Source organism: Pelophylax lessonae (genome assembly GCF_965119305.1).
Source record: "Pelophylax lessonae genome assembly, chromosome: 1".
Lineage (NCBI taxonomy): Eukaryota > Metazoa > Chordata > Amphibia > Anura > Ranidae > Pelophylax > Pelophylax lessonae.
The window spans coordinates 594,009,766-594,024,791 of NC_138768.1; positions in this window are offsets into that span (position 1 = coordinate 594,009,766).

Below are 15,026 nucleotides of genomic sequence, written 5' to 3' on the forward strand. Positions count from 1 at the left end.
AAAGAAAAACTAATGTGACAAGCATCACAATTGCCAATTAACTATGCATGTACCACAATTTTTTTTTTTTTTTTTTTTTTTTTTAATGAGTTGTATGAAGCAATGTGTACAAAGGTATGAAAACATCAAAAGCAGCAGTTTATGAAATTATGTATCTGCTTGCCATGGAGGGATGCTCTATGGCTGTCAATACTTCAGTTTTTGTTTTGTTTTTGTTGCCATTAGTATACACTTGTTGCCATTAGTATTCATTAATGTATTGCTAGTGAATGAAATGCAAAATCGGTAACAGATGTACGATTGACCCTAAAACTTTACAGAAAATGCCATTTGATTTTTGGTACCACAACTGTGCTGGCATACATTGGAACACTGGAGTATGTACCCTGTCCAAGTTTTCTCATCCCCATGAGCAATATGTTTGCTTAATAAATGTTGTAAAAATACACTTTTATTACTTGGCCTGGTTTTTGGAAACATCAACACACATCACATACATTATTTACCCAAAGTGTCAACTTGATCTCAGGATAGCAATAGTTCTACTTTTTAAACAGTAGGTGGCAGAAGTGCACATTCAGTTTGAAGTGCAATTTAGGATGAGATGTCCGGGCAATTTTTACACTGCTCAAAAAAAGAAGCACTGAAAACAGATCAGATCTCAATGAGGAAAAATATGCTGCATATGTGTACTGATATGGACTGGGTAATGTTTTAGGAACGAAAGGATGCCACATCGTTTGATGGAAAATAAAATTATCAACCTACAGAGGGTCAAAGACACCCGAAAATTAAAGTGAAAAAAATGATGCAGGCTGGTTCATTTTGCTGAAATTTCATTGCAGCAACTCAAAACGTTACACAGTAGTAGGGATGAGCTTTGAGTTCGAGTCAAACATCGGCTGTTCATTTGTTTGTAGAACAACTAACAAACGGAGCAGTTTGTGGGAAATTCGCTCCCGCCATAATATAATGCTTGTGATTGGCCAAAGCATGCACCTTGACCCGTATGCTTTGGCCAATCTCAGCACAATGTCAGTGATTGGTCAAAGGCAGGGTGCCTTTGGCAAATCACGGCTAAGGGGCTAAGTCCACCCCCTACACTATATAAAGGTTGCGTAAACGGCAGCCACGTGCAGTGTGTTAGGAGTAGAGATTAGGCAGGATAGTTAGTGGAGTGTGCAGTTTATAGATATATAGATCTACTACACTGGGTGATCTATTAATCAGTTATTTCAGTGTGCGGTTTATAGATCAGCCAGTGTAGTAGATCTATATATTAGTTATTTCAGGGGATAGTGAAGTATATACAGTATATATCAGCCATTGCAGTGTAGTGTACCCCAGGCTTACAAGATCTTCTGAGGCAGGCCAGAAAAGTCTGTGTTTATTTCTGGCAGTCGTACAATGCCAGTGCTCGGCTATCTGACATATAACGGTAATTCAACCTGCCCACCAACTGCCTTATTTGTGACATGCCCACCAGGTGGAACTCAACATTGGCAATGCTGCAGCGACTGCACACGCACCAGAGGGCCATCAATGAGTACCTGTACGAGTATGGCACAAGGACAGGCTCAGGGGAGCTTGGCTTCTTCTTGCTACGCTAGTGGCTGCTGATAAAGGATGCATGCACTGTCCTGTCACCATTTGAGGAGGCCACAAAGATGGTGAGCAGGGATGATGCATGCATCAGTGACACTATCCCTCTAGTCTTCCTGCTGGAGCACACGCTTCGTGGAATCATGGACAGGGCACTTGAGGCAGAACAGTGGGAGAAAGAGGAGAACTTCCTTTCCTAACAAGGCCCCCTTTATGCAGATGTCATTCCTGCGGGGCGACAATACACACAGTAGATAGAGGAGGAGGAGGATTGTGGCAGCATGGATGTAGAGGATAACATACAGCAGTCTTCAAGGGATGGTTATCATTCCCCAGAAACCCCAGGAGTTGTACGTGGATGGGGAGAGGTTGCTCCTGACAATGTCATCCTTAGTGATTTAGAGGACTCCGAAGCTCATGCCTCCTCAAACTTACACTGCATGGGCTCCCTGATTCTGCAAAGCCTGCGAAAGGACCAAAGGATTTGTGATATTAAGGAGAGGAATTATTACTGGTTGGCAACCTTTCTTGATCCATGGTACAAGGGTAAAGTTGCAGAGCTCATCCTGCCTTTACAGAGGGAGCAGAGGATAAAAAATCTTGGGCACGCCTTAATGAAAAATTTGTGTAACACCTTTCCAGACACTGGGAGGTTAACGTTCTCTGGAAGTGTTTCTGAGGCATCGTTCAGCCAAAGGAGGAGAGGTGGAGAAGGCGGCCGGCTGACCGATGCCTCTAACCAATTCTTTAGCCCTCAGCGCCCAGGGCTGTTAGGTCTCAGCAACCACTGGCAGCGTCTCCATCATATGGTGCTTATCTGGGGGCAAGAGCAGACTTGGAGACCTTTCCAACTGAGCATTCACCGGGTTACTGGGTCACGAGGATGGACCACTGGCCAGAACTTGCTCAATATGCAATGGAGCTACTTGCCTGTCCTGCTTCCAGTGTGCTTTCGGAACAGACATTCAGTGCTGCTGGGGGTTTTGTGATGGACAAAAGAGTGCGTCTGTTCACAGACTCCGTTGGCCAGCTGACTTTTCTTAAAATGAATCAGCCCTGGATTCAATTTGCTAGGAGTCTGCCATCCCTTGAAGACTGCATATGCTGTCTATCCTATTCCTCAATCTTCATAATGCTAGCTTCCGACAATATTTTTGGTTTAGTGCACCACCAACACCCAAGGCCCAATTTATCTGCACCTGTATGACAGATGCATGCAATTTCAATTTTGTATCTAATTTTTTACAGCAGGGATCATTCCTGTGCCCAGCAAGAGTAACTGCGAGGGGTTGCGGTGTTCAGGCATCACCAACAACCAAGGCCCAATTTTTCTGCACCTGTATGACAAGTATATGCGATTTCAAATTAGTATGGAATTTTTAACAGTAGGGCCCGTTCTTGCGCCCAGCAAGAGTAACTGCGAAGGGTTGCAGTGTTCAGGCATCACCAACAACCAAGGCCCAATTTTTCTGCACCTGTATGACAAGTATATGCGATTTCAAATTAGTATGGAATTTTTAACAGCAGGGCTCGTTCCTGCACCCAGTGCGTTTTTTTTTTTTTTTTAAATAATTTTGGCATACCAGATATAAATCCATACCAGACCTGAAGGGACTGGGGGGGCCCTACAACGTTTTTTTTATTTTTTTATCTGTATTGCAGGGAGCTGACAATACATTACAGCGGCGAGCAAGTTTAAATTACATTTTTCTCTAGCGCTCATTGACAGACGTAGTCCTCGGTGATACACCACCTTCGGTTATGTTGCCTCCACAGGAGCAGGACTAGACAGGAAATTAAAAAGCTCTGGCCACACCCTAGGGGCAGTCCCAGAGGGTATATCCTCTCTCTCTCTGCCTCAGCAAATCAGTTATTTTCTGTCTAGTTAGGAGTAAGGACCTAGATACCTTGCTGGGATCTTAGGTCCTGGCAAGAATTTTTTCTTAAAGGATTTTTTAGACAGCCTTTTTTCTCCAGTGTTCCTGTGAGATCTTCAAGCAAGAAAGCTGAACTGGGCGACGGGCTGGATGTTGAGATCCGGTGGTCACCCCAGTTCAGCCTACGAGCGCGTGCAGGCCATAGCTCCGCGCTGGGTCGGCCGCGACAAAGTCCCATTAAAGGACTGACCCCGCGAGTTAAACGTCTCGCTGAAACGCCAAAGACCATGAGTCACGGCGTCCGTATCGGTCGACAGCCCTCCCGCCCCGGTGGAGAGGGGTACTGTCAGGAGTTGGTGCCCGCCTGGTTCCGGTATGGTGAGTAGTATGTTCCCCCTTTTCCCCTGACGGGTCTTGTGGTGAACGCGGGCCCCTCTCTGTATGGTAAGATAGAGTCCCTCTCTATCCTATAACATGACACAGATCCTCCTACTTTGAGTGTGATTTTATGTGCAAAAAGCCAGGAGGCTTGGTTTGGGAGCTAACAATCTAATTGTATACATGTTAAAAAGATGTAATCTGTGGCATTCTGGGAATCTTACGGTGATAAGAATAAGCTACCTACCAGTCAGAAGCCACGGACATGTAGACTGCCTTCCTAATCAGATCTCCAGCTATTAGCAGGCCTCCCGAATGGCCATGCGGTCCGCCAGGGCCGGAACCGCCAACCACGCCATATCCCCATGCAGAGAGAGTGTTGTGTGCCCTGCAGCACACCGCTATTCAGTACAGGCCGCCGCCATTTTTTTTGCTGGATCGCACGAGCCGCCATTTTGGCGTAGCCTCGTGTCTCCAGCATGGGGGCGGCCATGTTTGAGGTGATCCAAACACCTCGTGGAGCTTGGGGGAGGCGCCGGAAGGCGTGCAGAGGGGCGGAGCCGCCTCCTTTCTTCCTGGGCAGCCAGCCAAAAGACTTCCTGTTTGTCAAGACAGCGCTGTAACCTGTTGCAGTTAAACTCTGAGCATCAAGTGGTGAGCCTGGGGGTCTATCTCTCTCTCTCTCGATCGATAGGGATCCCTAGCAGGTAACACTAAGGGGCTTTTTGTGGCGCTGGGGGTCTGGAAAAAAAAAAAAAAAAAAAAGTTTTTTATCTTTGAATTATATTATCCAGGAAGTGACTGGAATTATCATGGACCCTGCCACACATATTCCCCCACCTGTTTCCCTCGAGGGGGCCACGGGACCCGCCGGTGCACAGAGTGTAGAGTCATTTACAGCAATTTTGGAGTCTATGGTGGCTCGGGTGGAGGCGGCCTGTCAGGGACGGGGGTCAAGGAAGCGACCCCCGCCTACCCCTATACTATCGGACACCTCTGACTCAGATTCAGAGATGGTCACTGCAGTTGCAGGTTCCTCTGCAAGGGCTGTTATCCCAGGTAAAGCCCCCTCAGACAGTGAGGAGGACGCTTCTTCTCCTGCTATAATTCAGGAAGAAGCATTGGTGGACGCACTAGTTGTGGCAGTGCAGGAAACCTTAAAACTTGAGGCTTTACCGGCAGAGGCAACTGAAACAGAGATTCCGTTTGGTACTAATAAGCCCATCAAAACGGTGAAGGCTTTTCCTGTACCCAAATGTTTCGGTAATCAGATTAAAGGAGAATGGGAGCATTCTAAACGTACCTTTACTATTTCCAAGCGTATTGCTAGACGCTATCCGTTTGAGGAATCCATCATTAAGAAATGGACGGTACCACCAGTGTTGGATCCACCTATTTCCAGGCTGAATAAAGCCACGGTTATCCCAGTGGAGGACACTTCGTCCTTTAAGGATCCGGTGGATCGAAAGATGGAAGCAGAGTCCCGCACCATCTTCTCTCTGATAGGGTCAGCATTTAGACCAGTAATTGTTATTGGTCTAGTTTCCCAGACACTTACGGAATGGGCGAAAATGGTACGCCAAGACCTTAGGGGAAAAGATATTCCCCAGGAGACATCTGATTTGATGGAACAGATTATACAAGGGCTACAGTTTATCTGTGACGCAGCCTTGGACACTACTCCCTTATTAGGGCATGCATCTATGTCAGCGGTGATCCTCAGACGTGTGCTGTGGTTAAAATGCTGGTCAGCTGACCTAGGTTCCAAGAAGACCTTGACAAATCTCCCTTTTCAGGGGAATCGTCTATTTGGGGCCAACCTAGATGAAATCATTAAGGATGCCACTGGGGGCAAGAGCACTTTTTTGCCACAGGCTGCTAAAGCTAAGGGACCTCGCAACAAGCGAGGACCTTTCTTTACCACCCATAAAGGGCGCCCGGCTGGTACTAGCGGGAAAGGCAAGACTCCTCCAGGAGGGTTCAAGAAGGGCTGGTCGGACAAACAGAGGACCAACCCAGCCAAACCCGAAGCTAAGGAGTACACAGCCTGAAGGTGCGCCCCCACCCGGTTTCAGGGTGGGGGGACGTTTTCACCGGTATTCAGGACATTAGATCGAGCTTCAACCACTACTACCGGTGCGATTCTTCCCTTCCAACATTTAAGTACTACAGGAAGCGGTAGTTACCGTTCCCTGAATAGATCTTTTCCTTTACCTTTTCCTAAGATTAGTCCCTATACCTCACAGGAATCGGATCTGGTTGACCAGATAGGCCAAGTAGCCTCTAGTCGGGTGACTTCGGTCCCTGAGGTTCAACCAGAAAAGATCACCCTTCCTGATAACAATCAGGTATCTGATAAATGTGTGGGAACAGAAAACGACCAGACTTTCTCGGATGGTCGGGACCAGATACCTCTAGGGACGCCTGGTTCAGATTCTATCAGCGCCAGTGGTCCTAGAAATTCTAGGCTGGCCTCCTCAAGCCGGCCTGGCCGACTTGAACATGCTAGTCGCAGACGTTCCGTGGGAACTTCGTCTCAGGGAGTGTCTGTGGTCTCAAGGACCAATTTACCATCATGCTTTACAGTCGCTGGGTTTAATGGCTTGGCCATTGAGACCCAAGTACTGAAGGACAGAGGTTTGTCAGCTTCAGTCATTCCTACCCTTATTCAAGCAAGGAAAGCGACTTCCAGCAAGGTCTATTATCACACATGGAAGACTTATATTGCGTGGTGCGAATCTTTAGGATTTCCTCCACGTACCTATTCGGTGACTCGAATATTGGCCTTTTTGCAACAAGGGGTTGAGCAGAAGCTAGCCTTGAGCACCATCAAGGGTCAAGTTTCAGCATTAGCAATCTTCTTTCAGAAACCTTTAGCTACCAAGTCCTTGGTGCGGAATTTCATCCAGGGGGTGCGGCACCTGGCTCCTCCAGTCCGCGCGCCCTTACCGCCCTGGGATCTTAATTTGGTTTTGTCGGTTCTACAGAAACCTCCCTTTGAAAACATCAGGGAGATTCCCTTGCTTACTTTATCCCAGAAGGTGGCCTTCCTGGTGGCTATTACTTCTGCTCGCAGGGTGTCAGAACTGGCTGCATTATCATGCCAGTCCCCATACCTAGTGATTCATAGGGATAAGGTAGTACTTCATCCTAAGCCATCCTTTCTTCCTAAGGTGGTTTCAGATTTTCATCTGAATGAAGATATTGTACTACCTTCCTTGTGTCCTCAGCCCAAGCATCATCGGGAACATGCGTTGCATTCCTTAGATGTGGTTCGGGCAATCAGGGTATACCTGAAAGCTACGGAATCATTCCGTAAGACGGATTCACTTTTTGTGATCACGGATGGCCCCAGAAAGGGTTTGCCTGCATCTGCCGCGACCATTGCCAAATGGATTAGACAGACGGTGGTACAGGCTTATTCTATTAAGGGTCAGAGTCCTCCGTTCCCTGTTAGGGCGCACTCCACTCGAGCGCTCAGTACTTCCTGGGCCTTTCGCCATCAGGCGTCAGTGGTCCAGGTATGTAAGGCGGCCACCTGGTCGTCGGTACATACCTTTACAAAATTCTATAAAATTGATGTGACGGCATCGGCGGATGCCTCATTTGGCCGCAAGGTTTTGCAGGCCGCAATTTGAGGAGACCGGTGGTCTACCTCGAGGGTTTTTTTCTGTTTGAAAAAAAAAAAAAAAAAAAAAAAATTTTTTTCTCTTTTTTTTGTTGAGTCTCATCATTAAGGATGAGCATTGTAAACTTCTAGTTGGCACCGGTTGGGCCTTCTAGATTGGGATTTGATTTCATTTTCCCACCCCTCAGTTGTGATACTGCTCTGGGACGTCCCGAAGGTGGTGTATCACCGAGGACTACGTCTGTCAATGAGCGCTAGAGAAAAATGGATTTTTGTAAGATCTTACCGTAAAATCCTTTTCTCTTAGCTCAATGACAGACGTAGTCCCCGCCCCTCTGTTTTTTTGAGTTGGGTTGGGTTAAATCTCTAAAGACTGCTTTTTCACATAACTGATTTGCTGAGGCAGAGAGAGAGAGGATATACCCTCTGGGACTGCCCCTAGGGTGTGGCCAGAGCTTTTTAATTTCCTGTCTAGTCCTGCTCCTGTGGAGGCAACATAACCGAAGGTGGTGTATCACCGAGGACTACGTCTGTCAATGAGCTAAGAGAAAAGGATTTTACGGTAAGATCTTACAAAAATCCATTTTTTCCTTTAGAAATGCCAGTATTGCTGTAGCACTAACGAGTCACATGACACTGGGGAGGGAAAATGGCAAATTGGGCCCAATTTGGACATTTTCACTTAAGGGTGTACTCACTTTTTTTGCCAGCAGTTTTGAAATTAATGTGTGTTGAGCTATATATGTATTTAGGCCTAGGCTGACTAGGCCTAGGGCGGCACTTTGTGGGGGGGCGGCAAAAAAGCCGACCCCCTGCATGAAAACCCCCCCCCGATTCCGCCGCTGAACCTGAAAGAAAAAAAATGGCCGCGGCCGGCCCGACATGCGCACTGCGCATGTGCCGCCGCCGCCGCTCGGGAAAACCCGAACATGATGTTCGGCTATTCCCGGGCAGGCGGCGCCTGCGCGGTGACGCAATGGCGCCGGGCGGCGCCATTTTTAAATGGAAGGCGACTCAAGGTAAGTGAGACTCGGACTCCTCCGCAGCAGATGCCGGTGCTGCGGGCATGGTACAGGAGATTCCCCTGTACCATGCCCGCAGCACCTGCATCGGCTGTACTATGCTGCCCACAGCCCTGCATCTTTTATATTATGCTGCTCAGTCACAGTGCCCACAGCCCTGCTGCATCTCTTGTACCATGCTGCCAGTGCCCACAGCCTTGCTGCATCTCCTGTGCCATGCTGCCAGTGCCCACAGCCTTGCTGCATCTCCTGTGCCATGCTGCCAGTGCCCACAGCCTTGCTGCATCTCCTGTATCATGATGCCAGTGCCCACAGCCCTGCATGTCATGTACCATGCTGCCAGTGCCCACAGCCCTGCATCTCCTGTACCATGCTGCCAGTGCCCACAGCCCTGCATCTCCTGTATAATGCTGCCAGTGCCCACAGCCCTGCATCTCCTGTACCATGCTGCCAGTGCCCACAGCCCTGCATCTCCTGTACCATGCTGCCCAGTGCCCACAGCCCTGCATCTCCTGTACCATGCCCGCAGCACCACATCTCCATGTCTGCAGCCCCTGCACTATGCCTGCAACTACTGCATCTCCTGTACCATGCCCGCAGCACCACATCTCCATGTCTGCAGCCCCTGCACTATGCCTGCAACTACTGCATCTCCTGTACCATGTCCGCAGCCCCTGAACCATGCCAGCAACCCCTGCATCTCCTGTACCATGTCCGCAGCCCCTGCACCATGCCAACAACCCCTGCATCTCATGTACCAGGTCCGCAGCCCCTGCAAATTCCAGCAACCCCTGCATCTCCTGTACCATGTCCGCAGCCCCTGCACCATGCCAACAACCCCTGCATCTCATGTACCAGGTCCGCAGCCCCTGCACCATGCCAACAACCCCTGCATCTCATGTACCAGGTCCGCAGCCCCTGCACCATGCCAGCAACCCCTGCATCTCCTGTACCATGTCCGCAGCCCCTGCACCATGCCAACAACCCCTGCATCTCATGTACCAGGTCCGCAGCCCCTGCAAATTCCAGCAACCCCTGCATCTCCTGTACCATGTCCGCAGCCCCTGCACCATGCCAACAACCCCTGCATCTCATGTACCAGGTCCGCAACCCCTGCACCATGCCAACAACCCCTGTATCTCATGTACCAGGTCCGCAGCCCCTGCAAATTCCAGCAACCCCTGCATCTCCTGTACCATGTCCGCAGCCCCTGCACCATGCCAGCAACCCCTGCATCTCCTGTAGCATGTCCGCAGCCCCTGCACCATGCCAACAACCCCTGCATCTCATGCAACCAGGTCCCCAGCCCCTGCACCATGCCAGCAACTCCTGCATCTCCTGTACCATGTCCGCAGCCCCTGCACCATGCCAACAACCCCTGCATCTCATGTACCAGGTCCGCAGCCCCTGCAAATTCCAGCAACCCCTGCATCTCCTGTACCATGTCCGCAGCCCCTGCACCATGCCAGCAACCCCTGCATCTCCTGTACCATGTCTGCAGCCCCTGCACTATGCCCGCAGCCCTGGCAGATTTTCCCCCTTAATGACCAGGCCATTTTTGCGATTCAGGACTGCGTTACTTTAAAGGACAATTGCGCGGTCGTGCAAAACTGTACCCTAAAAAAATGAATGTCCTTTCTTTCCCACAAATAGAGCTTTCTTTTGGTGGTATTTGATCACCTGTGTGATTTTTATTTATTGCGTTATAAACAAAAAAAGAGCGACAATTCGGAAAAAAAAAATATTGTTTTTCACATTCTGCGATATAACATTCCCCCATAAAAAATGAAAAATCTAATTTTTTCATCCTTTTAGGCCAATTTGTATTCTGCTATATATTTTTGGTAAAAAAAATCCCAATAAGTGTAAAAAGGATGCAAAAGTTATCGTGTCTACAAACTAGGGGAAAGATTTATGTCATTTTTATTATTTTATTGTTTTTTTACTAGTAATAGCGTCAATCTGCAATTTTTAGTGGGACTGCGACATTGTGGCGCACAGATCGGACCCCTAACTGACATTTTTGACACTTTTGGGGGGACCAGTGACATTACTACAGTAATCAGTGCTACAAATATGCCCTGTTACTGTAATAATGACACTGGGAGGGAAGGGGGTTAACCCGGGGGTGATCAAAGGGTTAAGTGTGAGCCTAGGTGGTGTTTTCTAACTGTATGGGGGAGGAGCTTGTGAAATGACCATAGAGACCTGTGTTCCTATATAGAAGCATCACAGGCGCTCTATGATCATTTCAGGGAGAACAACGGTCAGCTGTATTTACAACAGCAGGCCGTCATTCTCTCTCAGGGAATGATCGCAGGTGCCCGGCGGCAATTGCGGCCGCTGGCCCCGTGGATTGGCATCCTTGCTGCCTAGTGGGGGCCCCCCAGGAGCGCTCCCACGAGCCAACGTACCCATACAAAACAACGATGTATATACAAGTAGGCACTTTGTACCCACTTTTAATGTACAGAGAGGAAGAGGTGGAGCCTAAATAGGAAGGGGTGTGGTTTACAGATGATAGGGCGGGTCTGAAACAGGAAGGGGTGGGTTGTAGGTAAATTAGGGGGTGCACAAGTTTAGTCCGGCCTAGGGCAGCACAAAACCTAAATACACCACTGGGAGTGAGGCCAATATTTCTGTATTGAAAAAGTTAGATCACTTGATTCAAAATCTTGAAAAGCAGTCATTTAGTATTTTGGTTACACTCTTACCAATCGCTTTTTAAAAGCACTATTATACATATTATAGAATGTTTAAAAGCTAGAGTTTAATCTGATTATATATTGCCTTTCTGTGGTTCCTCCTTTCTCTCCTCATCAGCATTCCAACAACATTTTTAAGCAAGACTTTTTTTAAATTTTTGTTACATATTTAATACTCAGTGACATCTTCAATAGGTCACTGTCCTTCTGTATGCAATGCAGGCAGATCTTGGTTGGTTGGACAGGCTAGCAGGGTGCAGCGCATAGCAAGGGATAGATGATGCAAGATGTCATCCAGCCAAGAACTGAGGAGGGTTCTGTCGTCCTAATGTAGCTGCTAATGCACACTGTGCGCTCCATAGACTTAGGCCGGGTTCACATATGCGCAAATTGGATGCAGTTTTGGGTCCGATTCATGAAAAAAATTAAGGCATGAATTGCATATGAACCGGTGAACACACACACACCGAACCTCTGGCTGTAACCCTGTCCTATACAGCGGGACTTAGGCCCACCCCCCACTTCCTCTTTACTGCATTTGACTGACAGCAGCAAGAGCCAATGGCTCCTGCTTGAATGCTGTGTGAAGAGGAAGAGGGGGGGGGGGCGGGATAAACGATGCAGCCGTGCACAGCGCTGATCTCTCCCTTCTCTTCTCCTTTACACAGGGAGGAGGAGGAGGACACACAGAACTGAAAATGTGTTTTACCCTAATGCAAGCAATACATTAACCTCCCTGGCGGAGGTTAAAAAATCTTTCCGATTTTAGGTGCTGAAAGCGGTACCATTATTTTGCATGTAATTCTTAAGGACGAGCAGCCCAAACCAACTATTTACATATGATTTTTTTTTTTACTGTGCGTTCTTCTTTATAACATCTCGGGTATGACAAAGTTTGAAACACAAAATCAAAAATGATAATATAATAAATAACTATAAATAAGTTAAAGAGTATATATATATATATATATATATATATATATATATATATATATATAGGTCCTTCTCAAAAAATTAGCATATTGTGATAAAGTGCATTATTTTCTGTAATGTACTGATAAACATTAGACTTTCATATATTTTAGATTCATTACACACAACTGAAGTAGTGCAAGCCTTTTATTGTTTTAATATTTGATGATTTTGGCATACAGCTCATGAAAAACCAAAATTCCTATCTCAAAAAATTAGCATATTTCATCCGACCAATAAAAAAAAAAGTGTTTTTAATACAAAAAAAGTCAACCTTCAAATAATTATGTTCAGTTATGCACTCAATACTTGGTCGGGAATCCTTTTGCAGAAATGACTGCTTCAATGCGGCGTGGCATGGAGGCAATCAGCCTGTGGCACTGCTGAGGTGTTATGGAGGCCCAGGATGCTTCGATAGCGGCCTTGAGCTCATCCAGAGTGTTGGGTCTTGCGTCTCAACTTTCTCTTCACAACATCCCACAGATTTTCTATGGGGTTCAGGTCAGGAGAGTTGGCAGGCCAATTGAGCACAGTAATACCATGGTCAGTAAACCATTTACCAGTGGTTTTGGCACTGTGAGCAGGTGCCAGGTCGTGCTGAAAAATGAAATCTTCATCTCCATAAAGCTTTTCAGCAGATGGAAGCATGAAGTGCTCCAAAATCTCCTGATAGCTAGCTGCATTGACCCTGCCCTTGATAAAACACAGTGGACCAACACCAGCAGCTGACATGGCACCCCAGACCATCACTGACTGTGGGTACTTGACACTGGACTTCATGCATTTTGGCATTTCCCTCTCCCCAGTCTTCCTCCAGACTCTGGCACCTTGATTTCCGAATGACATGCAAAATTTGCTTTCATCCGAAAAAAGTACTTTGGACCACTGAGCAACAGTCCAGTGCTGCTTCTCTGTAGCCCAGGTCAGGCGCTTCTGCTGCTGTTTCTGGTTCAAAAGTGGCTTGACCTGGGGAATGCGGCACCTGTAGCCCATTTCCTGGCCACGCCTGTACACGGTGGCTCTAGATGTTTCTACTCCAGACTCAGTCCACTGCTTCCGCAGGTCCCCCAAGGTCTGGAATCGGTCCTTCTCCACAATCTTCCTCAGGGTCCGGTCACCTCTTTTCGTTGTACAGCATTTTCTGCCACACTTTTTCCTTCCCACAGACTTCCCACTGAGGTGCCTTGATACAGCACTCTGGGAACAGCCTATTCATTCAGAAATTTCTTTCTGTGTCTTACCCGCTTGCTTGAGGGTGTCAATGATGGCCTTCTGGACAGCAGTCAGGTCGGCAGTCTTACCCATGATTGCGGTTTTGAGTAATGAACCAGGCTGGGAGTTTTTAAAAGCCTCAGGAATCTTTTGCAGGTGTTTAGAGTTAATTAGTTGATTCAGATGATTAGGTTAATAGCTCGTTTAGAGAACCTTTTCATGATATGCTAATTTCTCTTATGTCCTCCGACAGTCGCCGCCTCTTCATATTCGTCACATATGGGTATTAGACTTTGCTCCGAAGGAGTAGCTAGGCAACAGAATATGTTAACATTAAAGCTTTTAACATATCCCACCCTCAGGGGGTGGTCCCCTCAGTCAATACCCTCCTACTTCCTGCAACCATATCTCAGTTTTCAATGTCTAGCTTGTCAGGAGTGGCTGGCTCTCTCTGTGCTGGGGCTTTGTGCCCCAGACTCTTTCTTCTTTTTTTGATTTTTTGTTTGAGTTTTCTCTCTACCTTTACTCAGCTGTTCTTTTTGTCAGCGTTAGTTAGTTCTTCGGATGAGGAGGATCATGCGGGCTGGGTCTCGGGCTGATCCCCCTGGTCGCAGGTCGTGGGTCAGTGGCTTCCCAGCCTGCCATCGAGCGTTCAGCCAGGTAACGCTCCTGGCACAGTGAACGACCCATCCCTGTTCGGTGCAGGGATGATTGGTGAGGTGGCTACCTCACTGGACGCTGTGCGGTTTCTTAAACCTCATTCTGTGCGTCTTGTATGCGACTCTCCCTGCCTCATGTGCAGCGGCTTGTTCGCCTGTGCGGGTCCCCCACGCCATTGTGAGGTAAGTGTATCTATGTGGGGACCTGTCTGTCTGGGGGGGTGTCAGTCTGGGACTGTGTAACCTGCCTCTGTTCACACTGTTTGTCTCCCTATCACTCGGCTGCATGCTGTGGGCTGCAAGGGGGGGGGAGCTGTGTGACACTGTGTGTGTCAGCCTTGTCAGTGTGAGAAGCTGTGTGCTGTGGGGCATGTTTTGGGCATGTTTGGGCACTATACAGCGATCGCTGCGGCGATCTGACATGTTTTTTTATACATGGATGACATGTGCGCATTACTGTGCTGTGGAGCGGCGGTTTCGGTGCCAAACGGCGCCATTTTGCCTACACTCGCTCCGGCCGCATGTTCTACATGCATGGCGGCCATTTTCTTGTAGCCTCCCATAGGCTTTCATAGAGCGCCCTGGCAGCATCACTTCCTCTTCTCCAGGAACACCGATCGAGGCAGCAGCAGCGGCGAGGGTCTCCTCAGGTTATATCCTTCTTATCCATTGCCTGTGTCAGTTTTATTGTCCCTGTGGGGGTCTCATTGTGCTTGTGTGTGGTGCGGTGGGCTGCGCTCGCCGCGCTTGTTAAAGGGGCAGTTAACCCTTTATTATCCGGCATTTATAATAGGGGCAATGGATTCTCAGGAGGGCAAATTTCCTACCGCCTTGGTGGAAAGCCAGGGGACCGCTGTTTCCCCCCCAGGGGGGGATTTAGCCACTATTGTGGCTGGCCTTGCTGCTCAGGTGCAGATGCTGGTGGCTGCTCAATCTACTAAAAGACCCAGAGTTTCTCTTTCCTCTGATTC